Raw genomic sequence first — 19,357 nt, 5'->3', positions numbered from 1 at the left:
AGCAGCAGACTGGTTGCCACGCAGCAGAGCAAGTCTACAGCCTGCTTGTCTTCCAGCTGGGCTCACTCTCACAAACACCAAGAATAAAAAAAACTAATAAAGAATATTTTAAAAGGCAGGTAAGAAACATACATCTTCTAATGGTAGAGGTGGTGTTACAGCAAGAGCTTGAATTAACTCTGCACCTTCATCAGACAACTGCCTTTTAAGCTTATTTTCAAAGATTCCTGTGGGTGAGGCATTGCAATGATTTCTACTTCAAAAAGTAGTAGTAACTGAGACTTCTTTTGGATCTCTATGCAACATATGATAGCATCTTCTCATCAAACAATAAGACATACCAAAAACTTCCTGACCTGTGCAAGCTCCTCAATCACAGTTTTGACAGAGTGAAAAGAGCTGGAGATGCAAAAATTGTGCATATAATAGACAAATATAATTGTGCGTATAATAGACAAACAACAGAGATGCAATTGTTTCTCATTGCTAGATATCTATGACATTGAAACAAATTCTCATTTGAATTCAAGTCTAAGCTCATAGATGCAAATATACACCATAACCCAGCATCTGAGCCATCTATAGCACAGCCCTGGGGCACTCTTTCTTCTCAAAGAGAGCTGCAAATAGTATTAAGATCAGGAATAAACATGAAATAAAAAAACCTACCATTCAAATGAAAGGCAGCAGTATAAAGTTCTTAAAACATTAATGTAACAGTATATGAAAACAACTGTGCTGTTCTGCATTCTGTCCTTTTCTAACCCCATCTCTCACCCTGTCATGTTCCCATGGCACTGCCTGATCCCACAGCCCATGAGATCCCATCACAAGCAGCATTATCCCACCAGCAACAAAACGAGCACTCAGCACCAGGGGCCAAGTAACTCAAAAAAACTTAATAAACCCAGATTCTTCAAAGTGGCTTCATATACACTGAGTGATATTAGGGAGGCTTGTATGTCTTTGAAATGACTCTCTACCAGGCTTGAGTCAGTCCAGCTGCAGACACAAATGCATCCACTCTTGGCTGCAAAGTGGGTCTGGATAATAGACCAAAAGCTGCCTTTGCTACTCTGTACCTATCATCCTCAGCAGTTCCTTTCTTTCTTCTTGATTTCTGTCCTACTACAGTAACACAATGATCCAAAGAGAAAAAAGAAACAGTCACCAGTCAGATTGAAAGAAACTGTCATTAATAACACAACTGACATATCTCAGCTCTTTTGTGAACTGTGACATTCAGAGATCTCAATGGCTTCTACAGAGGGGGGTTAGAAATCACTATGCCCAAAATATTAATGGGGAAAATGAAGCACACTAAGATGAATTAACTAGTCCACAATCATACAGCCTGTGAGTGGCAGACTTGGGATTAAAAACTGTGCATCTGGGGTCCCAGACCACTACTATCAGCACCAGGGTTGTGGATTCATACACTGTACAGGGAGAATAAGGAGGATCTGACGCTGCTGTCAAGCAACAAACACAGCCATTTAAATGGCATCAAGTGGATAATGTGGTAGTAATTCTGCTTTGGTACTTTCAATTTTTTATATGTTGAATAGGGCCAAAAGAAGCACCTCAGTTCTCCCATTTTTATAATCTGAACATCAGATCTGCCTACCTTAATAACAAATACAGGTCTAGCTCTCCTATCTCTGCCATATGAACTATCAGAGAAGCTCATGACATTAGCAGCCTGCTGTCCTCCCACACCCTCAGCTCTACCCACTGCTGGGAGATTTTACTGGTGGGATTTGTAGATACTTGCTGACAAAAGATTCATGAACGCAGGGTTTACCATAGCTCTGGCATGCCATGGTTATCTCCCACCTTTTCACATTGTGACTAAACTTTCTTAGCCCTTTTCTACCCAAACTGTTCTTGGCCCCATCCTATTTCTGCCTGCCAACAGGCAGATCCTTGTACAACCTTGTTCTAGTCTCCCTTCCTCCATTTCCTCATGTCCTTGTGAAGAACCATCCCTGAACCATTTCTTCAACTTTCCTTTTTGCCAGTTCCTACTCCCAATCTCCCCAGTGGGCTTCCCATTTCAGATTCATCTTCAATTATGCATTGCCTCATCTTCCAGCCTCTTTCCCCACACAAGTTCAGTTCTTTCTACTCACCACAGCTCTTCCTCACTCTGTGGTGCCCTCCCACTTATTTCTGCTTTCACTTTGTCCACATCACTTTTATCTCTCTTGTGCTCCGTGTTTTCTCTATTCCCACACTCAGCACAATCATCTCAGTGAAGAAGCTGCCAAAGCAGTAACAGTCCAACATCATCCCTGTAGCTTCAGGCACCACCGTGCACTGAGCCACACTGTGGGACAGATGCACATGTAATTGGACCAGCAGAAGGATAGACAGGAAGATAATAAGGAAGAAATCTTCAAATATCTGACTGATGAATCTCTCTTGGATTTCAAGGAGTTGTAAATTGTTCAAATAAAGGACCTGGGGAATACAGAGGCAGCAATCCCTATTCTGCAACATGGAGGTAAGAGAAGTAGTCAAAGAAAAAAAAAAAAACCTTTATCATCTTGATCTAGATAAATAGCTTATAAAAATTTCAGCCCAAGCAGTTTCAGCTGACAGACTTGTAGGCATTGTAAAACACAACCTCCTAATGAGAGGTGTCAGGCAACCTCAGTTACAGGCAGGGCTTTCACCTGGCTGCTTTACCCAGGACACTAAGATATAATTCTGCTCCCAGCAAAATCTACTCTGTTAACTCTACTACACATCAAGGAGCAGTGGAAGGAAGACATGTCTGCTGAGTTCTGCCCTCTCTGCGATCCACATGCTACCTGACAGCTTCAGGGATGTTTTTTCTCCTGAAAAAAAACCTCTGCACAGGAAGCCTAAAATATGGATTGTCCAAGCTAAATGCAACTGTACCAAAACCGATCTGTGTTATATCCAGTGAAGTTTCCACAGTACTAACAGTACCTGGGTTACATACCAATACTGCACCACTGTTTGTCTTTAGGTATATTAATTTTAAAACTTGTCTAACAGTAAGACCTTCTGAAATTAAAATTACTCAGCTTTGCCTTTCCGAAAGGTTAATAACCAGATCTTGAGAAGCGAGGATGAGAAAGAGGAGGCAATGATCCTTCTTTGCTGACAAAGAGAAAGAATCACTTTTGAAAAACTAAGTACGGTGATCTTAAGGCAGGTTAAATATTTGATGCAATTACATAATTTACTGTATCTAAGAAGTTCTTTTTCTAAACTGTGTTCGTGCTGAGCACTAAGAAATCAGAGGCTTTGAATCCTGCTCACATTCTTCCCTAGCAGTTTCTCTCTGGTAAGTGACCAACATAAATACCACATACCAAAATAATTGAAGAAAATTTTGTACCCAAGTAAGAACTCAGTAACTACAGGCATGACAAAAAACTGTCCTGTGAGCAGTACTAGCTTTCCATTGTGGACTATAGGACATACACCTAAGTACATTTACAATACAATGCTTTATTTTCAGACAAAAGCATTTCATATTTCAATTTGAAATAGAGAAAAAAACCTTTAAACAGTATTTCTGTGATTACCTACACTAAATCTGTAGCATAACCTGTGTGTGCAAAGCTCACTTGGCTGATTACTTGAGATCAGTTGAAAACAGTGAAAACATAGATTTTCAGGAACATGCATATTTTAATTATAATTTCTGTTAGTCCAGCTGAAATCTCCAAGCATAGCTTTAGTAACAGAAGCATATCAAAGACATCTCCCCAACTGGTGAACACTGTCATATTCCTATTGTAAAGCAACTAAAAATATACAGAGTTTAAAAAACCCAAACTATTGCTTGGGTTTGTGCATGTGTAGGCAAAGATATTTACTTTCACTTAAGTTAAACTTTTTTCCATCATGAATAATCCATTTAACTAACCAACATCTGAATTACTCCAAGGAACACTTCATTCAATGTACAGTTAAATATAAAAAGAGAGCAAAAAGTTATTTAAGGAGGACATCATTAAGCTGTTGATTTATTCTTTGCCTTTTGCTAGCATAGGTATTAAGCAACTTCCAGCATTCTCTGGTTGAGATAAAAAATAAAAGCTCTGCCAGATACTGTAAAGTCACAATTTAGCAGTTCAGTGCAAGTGAATTACTTTAAAAAACAGTATTTCAGTATTTCTGCTGTCAAATTATGGGTTGTATTTTGCTCTCAGAGACTCACAGAAAGAGAAAGTATGTACAAAGACAAACCAAATGAAGTTAGTTGAAGGGCCTGGGACTTACACTATTAAATAAAAACAATGGTGGATTATTCCTTTCCGAAACTAAGCAAACAACCACACCAGTGCTTTTTTTGCAGAGTTACTTATTAAGGCATTAGCAGTCATTCATTCAACAGCATGCCTAAAAAATAAACAAACAAATCCAGCAATCATTCAAGTGAGGAGATGTTTTTTCCAGATACCAAAAATACACGCTCAACACCACTGCCCTGTTTAACAAGGGCACCGGGGTTACTACAGGACAGCCCAACATTAAGTTCACAGAGAGGAATACTTACTGACCTGAAAAAGTCCTTCATTACTTCCAGCATTACTTTTGGAAGTACAATATACCTGCTATATGAGCAAAAGATTAAAGACTCATTCATCAAAGAGACATAACTATGAGGGGCATGTAGGCTAACTTCTCTCAAGTTAGCACCAAATGATGAGATAAAGATGGGGATCATATCAAAGCACAACTACATAATGTAGTCATCCAAACATTTAAGAAAAACCAGGAGGCAAAACTTTTCTAAATGTTGCTACAGACAGCAAACAGGTGTTAAATATTTGATATAATGAATTGTTAGTACAAACACTATTCCATTCTATTTTAAATTCTCATCATCTTAAAGACCTATTCACAATGTAGTTTCACTGAATCGTCCCATCTAAGTCCACTCTTACTGCTGAATGATTACAGATCTATGCATGACACTTCACATTTCCATAGCATATTCATAACTCAGGATGGCAAAACACTTTGCAGTCTTCTTTTTTTCCAGTTATTATAATGGTTCCTTACAAAGAAGGAATTATGATTAGCTCTACCTTACAAAAGTTAAGGAAATGGCAAATCAAAAGATTTACACAAGATTAAAAATAGCAATATGAGTGTTATTCTCTTTGAAGTGCAAAGGCCAAACCTACTGAATTCAATCATGCAGCTATGCAAAGACACAAGATTTTTCAGGTAATGTCTTCTATGAGGCCCCTGAAAACCAGCTGCTGAGTTCTAAGTCTTCAGTTCATAAGATAAAACCTGGTACCCTTTATTACAAAAGCTTAGAATATAACAGTGCATTACCGACTGCTCTGACCATATGTTAATGCAGTCAGAAATGACTCATCACATCAGAAAACCTTCAACATGACAGACTGAGAAACAGCCTACAACTGGGATCACAGCTTTTCATTGCCATCTGATGAGAAGCATCAAGCTTGGATCTATGGCTTTCAGGAAAACGAGCAAGGAAAAAAAGGTAAGTAGTTTCTCCAAATTAAAAAAGTTAATTGTGGACAGTCATTCCAATCCCTTTCTCACCCCAAAGTAGCCTATACAGAGTCACATCAAGATTCATTCCAGAGCCAGTCTTGGTGTATGCATCTATATGAAGCTGCCAAACTGAATGCTCACAAGGCCCAGAGCATGAAAAGGCTTTAACCTGATATTTTCATATTTCCTTACCATGTGAGAAGCACTTTTTTCCTCTTTAATACATTAACATTTTAGTAACATTTAGTAACATTTTCATTCAGTTTAATGCAGTACAGGAAATCACGTACCAAAAAGGTAGCCTGCTGCCTTACAGGAAAGCAAGCCAAAGGGATCCTGGTACTTCCAAAATAGAGACCATTCAACAGATAGGAAGGCACCTACTACTGAATAACCCATAGATCAGTAACTCTTACACAAGAATAAGAATGAAGGGGAAGGAAAACGACATCTTACTTCAAATGAAACGGAAGCAAACAGTAGAAAATGGTTTTCTATCATGAGCTATTCCACACAGTCTGGGAGAATCACTGATTGAACCTAACAGGCAGATGATTTTCCTGTTTTACTTCCTTTACATTACTTGTGCTTTTTGAACTATATTGCATAAAGTGGTTTTTTATACATAAAAGTATCCTTGCTTTTACCAAGGCAATTTAAAGAAAAGCCTGGGAATGGAGGGAGCAGACAGCACCTGAGCACATTTTCCAGAGTATTCCAGGAAGGTGGATCATAGCACTATTTAAGGCAGTGCAAACCTCCTCACTGGCAATCATGACTGGGGAAGTTCACCTGTATTTCCAAAGAGTATAACAGGCAACACATTCTTGTCTTAAAAGTAACAGGATATAAATTCAGAGGAGGATTGAGTCAGTCCTCCATCAATTACTTACAGACCAATCCAGATTAGTCTGGATTCATGTTAGAATTCTTGCTCCAGCTATAAAGTATAAACCTGACATTAAATGATACATTGATATTAATTCAAAACAGAAGTTTCAACAGCATGTGCATTCTCCTCGCCTTTGTTCATCTATTTAACGTCCATGACACTTTACCTTTCTTACCATGTCCATCCCACTTCTGTAATCCTACTTCTCTCTGTGTACTTTGTTTCTTGCAGAGATTTCAGTGTCTTAAATGCTTTTCAGCATTATATGATTAACTATAAAATAATTTATTTTCATTATCTGTGCCTATTTGAAAGCTCCAAAACAACAACCCCACTCAGAGCTGATGCAAGGACCAGATGGGTGGCAGTTCCTCCACCACACTCCGGCCAAGTGACAGACAGGGTGTGAACCACACGCCAGGATGTGGACAAGAGGGTCTCTGCTGACCACAGCCCAGGAACCCAACTTCAGAGCCATAAAGCTCTCTGGAATTACCTGCTTACAAACATGCTTTAAGGAAGTTTAAAGAAAAAAAAAAAATTCTTTTGTTTTCACTAAAATATTTTATTCTGTTGCTTAAAAGTAATGACCTTTCAGCTTCAGCACCATCTCTATAGGTTGCTGGTGGCTGTATGTCTCCCCATCTTTTACACATGACACAGTGCACTGCTCATATTGAGATCTCTCTTTTTGGGTTGGTAAGCAAAGAACCATACTTGAGAGAGAACTAAAGCTCTCACTAGGAAAAGGAAGAACAAGTGAGCTTACATCTAGCTACGGGGCTGCCTTTGCTCCCTGCAGTTGGTCTCCTTCCATTTTTAAATGAAATCCTGAACCTGAGATCCTGGAAATGATACCTGTAATACCACTGGTAGCGTAAGTGGGGCTTGAGGGCTGAGGACAGGTGGAAAAGCAGTGCCCTGTGGTTGCTAGAAGAGTTTTACAATTCTGCATTCTTTTGTTTGTTTCTCAAAATCAAGGCCATCTCTGCCTTTGCATGTTCAAACCCAAGTTAGTGCAGAAATGTATCAAATTTAAAAGCTAAATCTTACTGGCATCAAAAACAAATAAAATCTCTGCATCTCAAAAAAAAAATTCCTTCTGTAAATTCTGATGTGACACTAAAAAAAAGCTGACTATCCACAGTAACTAAGAACAGTTTGCTACATACCCCTTTTCTTGCAACAATTGCCAAAATACTCAATTGGGTCAATGAAAAGCTATTTTTAGATCCATATTTTGCAAATTTAGGCAGCTTTTAAAATATATTTTTTCTTAGCATTTGAAAAAGGTGAATTTCAAATAACAACCACGACTTTAATAGTAAAGATGCTAAAGTTCAGTAATTTTCTTTTTCCAGTCATTTTTTCATTCCAACTGGGCACACATTCATGGAAGGTGCTCTCCAAAGTTCAATTGCAGGTCTGAGTCAACTGTCTTGATCAACTGGACCTCTTTAAGATAAGCATTATCTAACTGACCAAGTACTAAAAATCAGAGCGATGAAAACAGTAAAGGAGCAGGTGGAAATCCACTGGTGACCCTAAGAAAATGCAAAATGAAATACACCCAGGGAAAAAACCTTCCTGGATGGGTAGTTAGCATAAAGGTGTACAGGTACACATAAAATGGAAGAGTGACAGACTACAAATACACAAGACATAATGTAACATTTGCAGAGCTGTAAAATCACTCAGCTCGAGAGGTTTTTTAATTATTATTCAACCATTTAGCCATATTATAGAACTAATTGAACTCTAAAGAATTAAATTATAATAGAAGCAAATTAGAAGACCAAACATTTCAAGCAGACAAATCAATCAGGTTACCAATATTACAACTGCAATAGACAAATTTAGACCCTTCCAACTCAAGACAAAAATACAGTTCACGAAGAGAACAGGTGATAACTTTTCACACACTAATTACATAGGTTTGAACTTCATGCATCACCTGGATCACTCTATCAAGAAACATTGATGGATTGTCAGTACCTCTTCCAACTAATGACGTAGGGGCAATCTGAAACCTAAAAGTCCTTCTATGGCAAAGCATTATACATAGTTATTAAGTATAGCAGACCCACACAAATATTTGTCTAAACATGTCTAATCTTACACATACGGGCATTACGTAGACATTCAGTTTAGTGCTTTTTCCACGAGGAATGATGATCAGTAGGTCTTTCAGCCCCTTCCAGCACATCCCATGCTGAAGTTGACAGCAGACCTAGAACCAAGTCTCAGGGTTATCCTCCAAATGCAGTAACTACAATGAAATTCCAATATACAATATTTAAAAAAAAAAAAAAAAAAAAAAGTTGTCCTTTCATCTCAGTTAAGAATCCAGTCTAACACTCAGTCCAATGTTTCTGCTCAGGAGGGAACAGTGGGAAACCTGATAAATATTATGTTAGTTGCTCCAGAGTTCTGACACTTAGTGCCACAGAGGGAGTACCTATTTTTTTTTTTTACTATTTGTAAGATCTTCAAGTAAGAAGTGAATCACCTCTATGTAAATAGGGTGTGGTGAATTCTTTCAATTTCAGAGGGAATTGCTCCATAGTATATTGAAAAGGTAATCACTGGGGGAAAACAGTATCATTTCTTACACTTTATATCCTATTTCGAGGTTCTCAATAAACTGCTCTTTTTAACTGAAGTCCTGGCTACAAGACCATTTGATTTCATTAGGAATAAATGAAATGCTATATATAAAATTCTTCATCTGTTTTTCTAAAGCAGTCTGCCTTTGGCTGTCCTGGAAGTGGACATAGTGAATGCCATCAGCAAAAGAGATTAAAATATCCCACATGACAGCTTGAGAAGCAAGGCTTCAGGAAAATAATTTAAGAATGACAAGATTATTGCACAGCCCGATGCAGCCTTATCACTCTTTTAAAGGCTTCATGTAATGGGTTTACGTCCTAAGAAAATTCTACTGCACACATTACAAATAAATGACACCTCTTCGTATGAAAACATTATAAATGTCTACAGATCCATGCAGTATTACAGTAATAAAATGAAAACATACTTCTAGTCACTAATAATAAAATTGACCAACACCCATCAGGAAACACAGTTGTAACTGGGTCCCAAAGGTAGCCCTTCCCACAAACATTAGGGAAATAGAAGGGCATGCGATCGGGCAGCAAAATTGCCAATTACCCATCTGATTTCTGTGACTGAATGCTAGGTTTAAAATCTGTAAGAAACACCCAAGGCACTGTTATGTGAAAATAAACATTACCAACTCTAGCCGAGTACTGCACTTAAGCCCAAACATAAATTGTGCTTAGTGTAGTAGGACTGAGATACGTGTTTAAACGCTCCCATGGAGTATGGACCATAAAACTTGGTTCATTTCACTTCCTGTCCCATACTCAGTATTTTATACCACATACTGTGCTGTCTGGACTCAGAGAAGTTCTGGACTCACAATTCCTGGAGATGCTCAAAACCCAATTAGGCAGAGTCCTGGTCTGGTTCAGCTGACGCTGCTTTGGGCACAGGGGTTGGACTAGAGAATCTCAAGAGGTCTCTTTAAACCACATTTGTTCTGAGATTCTGTACAGCTACAGATTTGGGTAAACTCATGAGAATGAGGCCTGAGCCCATTCAAATATTGGTGTTAGAGTTATATTCAGAGATATAAATGAACACAAAAAACCCCACTATAGGCACTCTGCCTCATTATAAGCATACACATAATTACTCATTTCATGTTCATGCATACAAACATGAAATGGTTTGATTCTGGCATGGTTAGTGTTATTTGCTGGGGGTTTTTGTCATTGTTAAAACATTCTACATATTTTTATATCAGAACGACAAGCCTTCTGCACCACTACAAAAGACATACCTATGCATGAGCATCAGACACTGAAAAGATCTGAAAAGGGAAGATCTTTTTTTTCCCAGTGTATAAAACTCTTCATTATTTATTTCTGATAAGCTACAGTCAAATAAAAGCTAGACAGTATTTCAGAGAAAATCCTTCTTTGTTAAAGTTTCAGGCAATTTCTACTTTTCATGAAAGTTTGAAGGAGTATCAATTACATAGTTCTCTAATGCAATAAATAGGTAAAGGGAGGAAAACAGGATTATGTATCTCTAAATACATTCTTAAATACAGTGGAAGGAGAGGAGGACTTTACAATAGGCTACTTTAGAATATATATACAAAAAAAAAATAGCAATACTCTGCTCTATTTTCTCCTACATTATCTTTAAAATGAAGTTCCAGCTCAGGTCAATTTCTTGTACAGAAAAAGCCTACTTACAGAAGAGTCTTTAACACAACTGTGTTGCCAAACTCCTAAGATAGATGCATCTGTAAAAGCCTATCGTAGTTTTAACCAAACACTTTGTGAAACAGGAGGACAAAGCTCACTTAAGACAAAACCAACATTCAGGCACTAACATGACCCAAAAGGCATCACAGCACTTTTTCTCCCCTTAAAGTATCTGATGTGTAAGACTGGGAAGCCAAAGAAGCAGAAAGACATTTCTGACCTCATGCTGAGCCTAACCTCCCCTCCTCTCATCATGTACTATGTACCTGACTAATACATACGTATTAGTCAGGGCTGGTTGTCATTCCAAAGTCAAGCATGGAAGTTCAGTGGCTGTGCATGGTCCACACCAGAAATTTATTCCTAAAGCTACCACTGAATGGTCATCATCTAGTTCCAATCCCCTGCCATGGGCAGGGACACCTCCCACTAGACCCAATGTAGTCACATTCTACATTCTAAACCTAATATTATAAAACCAAAACACCTAAATCTTAAAAGAAATCTCAGAAACACAGATTCTTCACACCTCTGCTTCAAGATGAAGCTTTTAACAGTATTGGTTTTAGTCAGAGTCTTAGTTCCTAAGGTCCATTATGTCCTCTTAGATCTGACTGACACTTCTGAGTCAAACTGTGCGCTACTCCTGAAAGGAACAGTTCTCGTCCAAGCTCTTCTCCTAGCACTCACATAAACTCCAGTTCAGGGGCTAGGCTGCCAGGGAACTATGAGAAACAAAAAATTAAATTTAAAAAGAGAGAAAACAACTTAGGAAGGGAGAGGAGCCTGCTTTTTTGGCAGTAGCCAGTCACTAGATTGGCATCACTGTATTGTATACCATATTTTGCCTTATAGCCATGATGTCATCACCTTTCTTGCCTACATCTCTTCAATCAACCATGGAATTACAGGGCTGACAACATAAATACTAAAGCATTATAGAATTGTAGAATATGTACATATAGAGTATGTATCTACTTCTGAAAATGAATTTTTCTGAAAGCTTTTTCTAACAACTTGCATAATCCTGGATGCATGTTTTATTTTGTCATGCTTTGTCCTCAAGCTTTTCATTTCAACATCCACATACACTAACACAGACCCATCAAAGGTTAAATTCAGGCAAGAAAATCAGTAGGAGGAGATGCGTAATAGTGATGATAATTACCAGCTAAACTACAGTTGATACAAGCTCCTAATAACAGATAATCCATGCCTGAGCTCATTAACACAGTAATTGAAAGATGCCCCAAAGCCTAGAGTACAGAAGATATGACTGAATGTTTACAACAGTCCTTTCTTACCTCCAGTGCCTGTGCACCTTTGGCAAAGATACAGCCCGAGAGAAAATACAACTGCAACTTCACAGTTCCTACATGGTAAATTCATGCCCTTAAAGAGGGTGGAAGGAAGTTGTGTTGCATACAGAACTGTCACAGCTCACATTCACAGCCCACAGCAAGTGTCTTTGCCACCAGCAAGCCTCTACCATCAGCTGCCCTGCAGAGTTGGCTTCCCCACTCACACTGCTGCCTAGAGGTGGCTGTCAGGGACATAAGATACCAGCTGAAAATAACTGCTCCTGCTGCCACCCTGCCTCTCAGGCTTTCCAGAAGAGAAAAGGTAACAGTAATAATTCAAAAAGACCCAAATCTTTTGCCATCAAGGCAATGCTAAAACAACTGTTTTGCTCACCTTTTGCTTGGGTGAAAGCACTGTATGTGGAAAATTCCAGCCGTGGACAATCTGTGACCAATTCTTCATTTTCAAAACCTTTAAGCAGCTGCTAACGTAATTCCTCTATCACATTTGATTTGTACTGCACCTAAGTGATCATTTTTATTATTGATAACAGCCTTGTCACATCCATTCCCTAGTTAACTTTTGTCCCCTCGTTCTGCCTTACCATTACTTGCTAGCAGTACTATTTCTACAATTGTCCTGGAGACATTTTGTAAAAACATCTATATCCACAACCCAATCTGCCAACATTTTCCTAGCTGCCCTCAGAAAAGTCTAACTACCCTTTCAATCTCCGTCTAGGTACATCCCAACACTTTCAGCACTTTTAATTACAAGCTCTCCTCTTGTATCACATCACAGAATGGCTGAGGTGGGAGGGGACCTCTGGAGATCATCTAGTCCAACCTCCTGCTCAGAGCAGGGTCAGCTGAAGCAGGGAGCTCAGGACTGTGTCCAGCTGGGTTTTGAGTACCTGCAATGATGGAGATGCCACAACTTCCCTGATTAAACCACCCAAGGGAAAACAGAAACACAAAACTGTGCCACAGTATCCACAGAGCTAACTTCATAGTGAGGAGGAATGGTATGCAGTGTTGGCAGTTATTAAACAGCAGTAGCTAGATATGTTTGTTAAAAAGATTATTCCAAGCTTTGATGGACTCCAAATACTCAGCATGCATTGTGCTACTTTTTATGTGCCATGCATTTCATCCTGCAAATATTCCCCCATATTTTAGCTTTAAGCTTCTGAAGTCTCACTGAAATAAAAGCTATACATAAAGTGTTTCCAAGAGCTAATTATCTTCCTGCTTATCTTTTTCTTGTTCACACCATTCTTAAAATATTTTACAAAAATCTTTACATACTACAGAAAAATGTTGAAGTATATCCAGCCGTTTTATCCAAGCCATTTTTTTTTCCTTCTGAACAGAAGATATTAACTAATTTTTATTTTCAGTTCTAAATTTGGAAGGCAGCAAAGAATGCAAATATATTTATTTTTACCTCTACTGCTGCTCATCTTTATGCTGAGGCATATTGCTATTTGCCAGGAGGTAAAAGGAAAGATGAAATTAAGTGTGAGCTAAGTCACATAAATAGAAGAGATAAGAGACTAGCCAAGTGCACTAGACAAGAAAACAACTATATACATAGCACACCTACTTCCTCCAAAACAATTTCAGATGACTTTTCTCTATTTTAGTCTGAGTGCTACAGATTGGTAACTGCTTTTAACACAGAGATCCACAAAACATGGGGGCTATGCAAAACACGTAATGCCAAAAAATTGACTACAGTAAGCAGCACCTGGGAAGCTAAAACATTCAATTCAAACCAATTAAGTGTGGTTGGAAGCAAAAAGATTGACTACAACTTCAAGCTAATGTATAATAAGTATTACGTAATTCCAATCTCTTAGAAATTCTTACTTTATCATTTGACTAGTTACATATTTTCAGTATTTCATGCTATAAGACAAAACAGTGGTGTCCACTGCACCCAGAAAATATTGCATACAATGTCTCCCTCAAAATTTCATTTCAGAACATTAGATTCAACTTAGTAAAGTTACATAAATCAGAAAAACAAATCCCCAACTGGACTGAGCATACAGGCCACCTTCTCCTGGTGGTTCTGGGCAGAGGCACTAAAGCGTTCCCACCCAACACGGCATCAAGCATCTGGAGGCAGCCACTGGACCCGACAAAGTCAAGCTAAAGCTCTAAATTATCAACTTTTCTCTCTTATCCTGTCCAACTCAAAATATATCCTGTTGAAGGCAAAGGACCCAAAGAACAAAACCTAAGAAATGCAGTATCTCTGCAATTAGATAGTCATAAAAGATATGAAGAAAAAAAATCTGAGGAAGACCCTTAATTTCTTGATTTCACATGGCTGCTTTCTTTCCAAATGAGTAATTTTGTTCCCTTCATTTTAGTTTCCTTGTCTTCCAACATAAAAATACAGATCTGTTCTTTCATGACTCGATGGGTAATCATGACATTAGAGAAACCACAGGAAATTTAAAACCCTGAGCCTCTAAAACTTCAGGTATGAACAGAATGCAACATAAAGCCCACAAAACAAGGTGTGTAGACTTACTTCGGTGCACTGCCATACCATTGAATTTCAAAATTATGAATTCCTCTGTAGAACAAAAATGCATGGCACTTTCATGACTGACTAGAACTCAGTCAACAGACCCTACACTTCAGACAACTGAAGAGAGCAGTAAACCTCAAAAAAATTCAAATAGGAAAATAACCATTTTCAGGTTTGGCTGAAATCTTAACCTCTGTGGCAGCCTCTTTTTTCTTTCCTTCCCTCAGTTTTTTTGGAGGAAAAAAACCCCAAAACAAAAAACCTGTGACCAAGTCAGGGAAAAAAAAAAAAAAACATTCAACAAAATATTTCCATGAGCAGGTAATCAGGAATGTTCAACAGCAAAAATGCAGGCATTTACCTCCTAATTTTCTAGGCACTGCAATTTTCTAGCAAATGAAAGTTCTTATATGATTAAAGTCACATAGAACCATTAGCCTCCGTAATGGTACAAGCAGTGCTTTGCTCTCTCAAGGCAGTCAGCTTGGCTTTTTCAAATGTATGGTTTTTTCAGATAATCCCCAAAGTGTACAGCATGAGTTAGCCACACAGCACTAACCTATGTACATCTGTCTGGACCAACTCCAAGAATGTTTTTCATCTCTTACTCTTCCATACTAACAGATCTTATGGATCTAATTCAGGAAGAAAGATAGTACATTTGCATACAAATGAGCCGTATTCTAATCCAGTAGCTTCATTCTCTGTCTCCTCTGGCTAATTCCAATGCTATTTTTATTTCTGCAGCAGATTATCTTTGTCTTTCAAATAAGCAGATATATTGAAGGTCTACTTGCCTAAGCAATTCTAGCCACTAGACAATTGATATTTTTACCTCAGCCGGAGATTGTGATTTTAGAAGTAAGAAATGAGACTGGTAATGAAGCGAGACAAAATCTGAATTGCAAATTTATGAATTGCAGATTATAGGAAAGGGCTAATAAGAAGAAAATGAAATATTTAGTAGCAAGTTTTGTCTCAGCGGGCGTTAATCATAGGTAGTATTTCAAAATTTGTCTATCACAACACAATTACGGGGTGGAGGTGGAGTATCTATACCTCTACCTACCTTCGAGTTCTGAGTACTGCAGAAATATCAACTACAATTTCTATATGTTGCAAGGCTAAGTAAACCAAAGATTCAACTCACCTACATCTGAATAATACTGTATATACCAACACCAGAAGGTGCAATGTTGGCACAAAACAGAGTTAAGCCTAGGTATGAATTAAATTTAAACAGGTTACTAAAATGCTGAGAATCTTGCTTTAAGTCACTCCTGTGTCCCAAGGGACCTTAGTGCAAGACTTTTCACATACTGTAAAAGCTCCCTGAAGTCCCATGGATCATAAAAAAGATCTGCCAATTTATCTGTTGAAGGATTAATGACCATGTTGTCTTCCTCTACTCTTCTTAAACTAACGGGGACTTACAACTTTTGCTCTGTAGCAGAAAAATCCAGTAAGAACCATAAGGCAAAGGAACAGCCACATCCCAGTGCACTTGAAGGGCTAGTGGTACAATCTGACCTTAGGAAAGGTGACAGCCCCCTACTTTCAAAAGCCACCATCCTCCAGTAGGGAAAAATATGTCATATGGAAATGCTTTGCTAACCCGCCTGCAAGTGCAAAGCTTTTTTTTCTTTGGCTATAAACTAAGGGGGTGGGTGAGGGTGGGAACTAAAAGAAAACACATGATTCTATGTATTTTAATTAATCAAACAGATCTGAACTGGAACACAATACCATTATACACAGTCACAACCTTCTCATCACTAATGAGCATCACAGAAGACTAGTAGTTCAGCACTTTGACTATGTATCACTGATCTTAAAATAAAGCCAAATACATTAAATTTAATATTAATTCCAGAACTTTTAGTGTTTGGGAGTTTCTCTCTTTAATCTCACACTTCGTTCTTTCCATCCAGTCTTTCCAATATTTTTGTTAATTCGCCTAAATGAAGTGTTTACATTCAGAATGTGAATTCCATCTTAATGAGGGCTTTCCCTGGGACCATGTGGTTGAAAAATTAACTTTTTTTAAATTTAACTATTGTTCTGGTGAGCTCATATGATAACAATTTCCCGATTAAAGCCCTCAGCAGTCTGCAGGGTCTTGCACCAAGAGTTCTCTTACTTGTTGTAAGGTTTGGGATAAATAGGGAATGGAGCTTATGATTCTGCCACTATTTGTGATAGCGTTCGATGGCCTCAGACAAGACAAAGATCCCACAATGCCAGAGTTTGTGCAAATACACTATGATAAAGAGCTCCAGAAATTTAAGATCTACATGTTAAAAGGGTGCTAAAGGGGAATAAATGCTACCCACATTTTACAAAGGGAAAACCAAAACAGAAAAAGATTAAATGACTGGCCAAAACAGTCACTTCCAAAAGACTGAACAGTTGGAGCTGGCACTGCATCAGCATCTACTGCTTACTGAAAGACTGTCCTCCTCCTCTGTGAGCTGTTATAGATAAAAAAGCTGACAAACACCAGAAGTTCTGAGATCTTGTGGCCGCCCACTACATAGGGAAAAGCTTCAAAGTGACTAAAAAAGCCCAAACCTTTTCTCTACACATAAACCTACTTGCAAATGAAGAGAAACAATTCACTGTAAGGGAATGACTGACTAACTGTCTCAACTACTCATAAAGAGAGATTAAGATCCAGACTGGAGAAAGAAATCCTCTCCATTCCCTCTGTAAGCCAAACCTGCTCAGCAGTATTTATCACAGCCATTACATAACCAATACTTAACGTGGGGTTTTTTGGGTTTTTTTTTGTTTGTTTGTTTGTTTGTTTTTGTTTTCCTTTGTGTTGTAAGAACTCCTCAGATTCTCAGCAAGATATTTCGTTGTATCTCAGAAATTATGCCACTGGCCCTGGGACAGCCCTAGCAGATGAGAACTCTATCTGTTCTGTTCTCTACATGGGCTTACATTAGTAATTTTCCCTTCTCCCTTGGTAATTTATTTTACTGGCTACCTGCTTTTGCATTTTTAATCCAGACACCCTTAAAGTTTATTTGTCAAAGTTGCAGCAACACAGGTTCACTGTTTCTTTTTCCATGAACGGACAGAGCAAGGAAGACCCCAACAACTTCTATAAAACTGCTTTCTACACACAGCCTTCCTAATTTTTACTCCTACTTCTCTCTAAAATTTATGATGGTTTTGTGTTTCTCCCTTCCTCTTCAAATTGCATTCAGAACTAAACACCAGCTATGTTAAAACCCAGCCACTGCCACATAAAACCTGCATGATGGGCTTAGCAGATTAATCTTCACAGCGCACAAGAGTGAAGTGCCCAGAAACTGCTAAGCATGACCTAAATAGAGAAAGAAACAATTAATAGCTTATATACACAATAATCCTAATAAGTAAAACTGACAGCAACCTCAGAAAGGGAAGAAATGACACTAATTCCTCTACAGAATTAGTTTTGTGTGGGCTCAACCAGCTCAGCTGACCCTCCCTGGGGCTGCTAAGCACTAGATCTGACTCAGAGGGACTGGTGAGAGCACAACTGCCTTCTTACCCCTTGAGGTCATCTTAGCTTTAAGGTCCTAGATCACATATCACATTAGTAAACCACTTAAGTCACTGTGAATAAGTTAAATGAGCTAACACAAATTATCGAGCATTTGCTGCAAGCTAAGAGCACGCACACAGAAACTGCCCACAGACTGGACTGATGCACAGCAGCTTTTATCTTCCCTGATCTGCTTTTGTGTGGGTGCCTGTCCAAAAGCTTGCCACCTGCAGCATTTAGGGAATACAGCCCCAGCCTCATAACTGGCTCCAGGAAAGATCATTGCAGGGATCTTCAAAATGAGGTCAGCTGTGGGATTAAAGTCTATTACCTTTGGTATCAGTGCAATTCTACTGCTCTAACACCTACTCAGGTAGCACCTACTCAAGTTGATTCTTCATCATTAGCCTATATTGATTTAGCTGTCCTTTTCTCCAGTTTCCCTAAATATAATACAAACTAGAAAACACGATTATTTTCTTATTTTTCAGCAGCTTTCAGTTTAAGATGTGGAAAGGCATGGTTCTTTTACAGCTGCAAATCTCTTGACATATATTTCTGTGCCTATGTGCTACAGTCTACTAAACAGCTTTTGAGCCTTGTTAACAAAGCCCTTACTGCATGGCAATCACAGATTTAAACTTTGATTTTTAAACAATTTGCCAGGTATCCTACAATACCACAGCCAAGGGTTGGCACTTCTCCTGTCTAGACTTTTTGAGGCCTATTTAAGCAGCAATGATTATCACAAGTGATAATGCAAAGCTGGTTTTGGAGACTCCCAGAGAAAACACAAGCAGACCAAATATTCTGTGGTATGAAAGAAAGTAAATTCCACTATGTGGTTGTATAATTAAAGACTTGTTCCTGATGCTTGTGCATAAAGTAGAGAAGTTGTGTCACACAGCCAAATTTAATTCAGGAATTTTGTGACATTTGTGCACTCAATATTTCATCTGCCAGTGTTCTTTCACAATTTTTGAAATATATTGTACCCACTCATTTCAACACTAGAACAGGTGCAACATGCCAAGCAACAGCCTAGTACAACCCTATTTTAGATAAAATGAAAGCATCTGATGAGTGAGAAGACAGTTTACCAGCACAGATGCTTCCAACTTCAATGCATCAAACCATTTGGGCACTGGACTTCCCTCTCAGCTAGAATAAGCATTATAAAGACACAAGAAGTGTCATTCCAGAGCTGCTTCTTCAGTAGTAATACTGAAAACTGAAATACTGAAAACTACTCACAACTGCCAT

At 38.4% G+C, this 19,357-nt stretch overlaps 1 protein-coding gene across 4 annotated transcripts in view; it reads right to left on the bottom strand.

Moving 5' to 3' along the window:
- TULP4 (TUB like protein 4) overlaps positions 1-19,357 on the bottom strand; it is a 148,215-nt gene that overhangs the window by 71,934 nt on the left and 56,924 nt on the right. The gene's annotated exons all lie outside the window — the stretch shown is intronic.

Source organism: Heliangelus exortis, chromosome 3 (genome assembly GCF_036169615.1).
Source record: "Heliangelus exortis chromosome 3, bHelExo1.hap1, whole genome shotgun sequence".
Classification (NCBI taxonomy): Eukaryota; Metazoa; Chordata; class Aves; order Apodiformes; family Trochilidae; genus Heliangelus; species Heliangelus exortis.
Note: the sequence above shows the minus strand (reverse complement) of the source record. Positions and strands in the feature narration are given on the sequence as shown.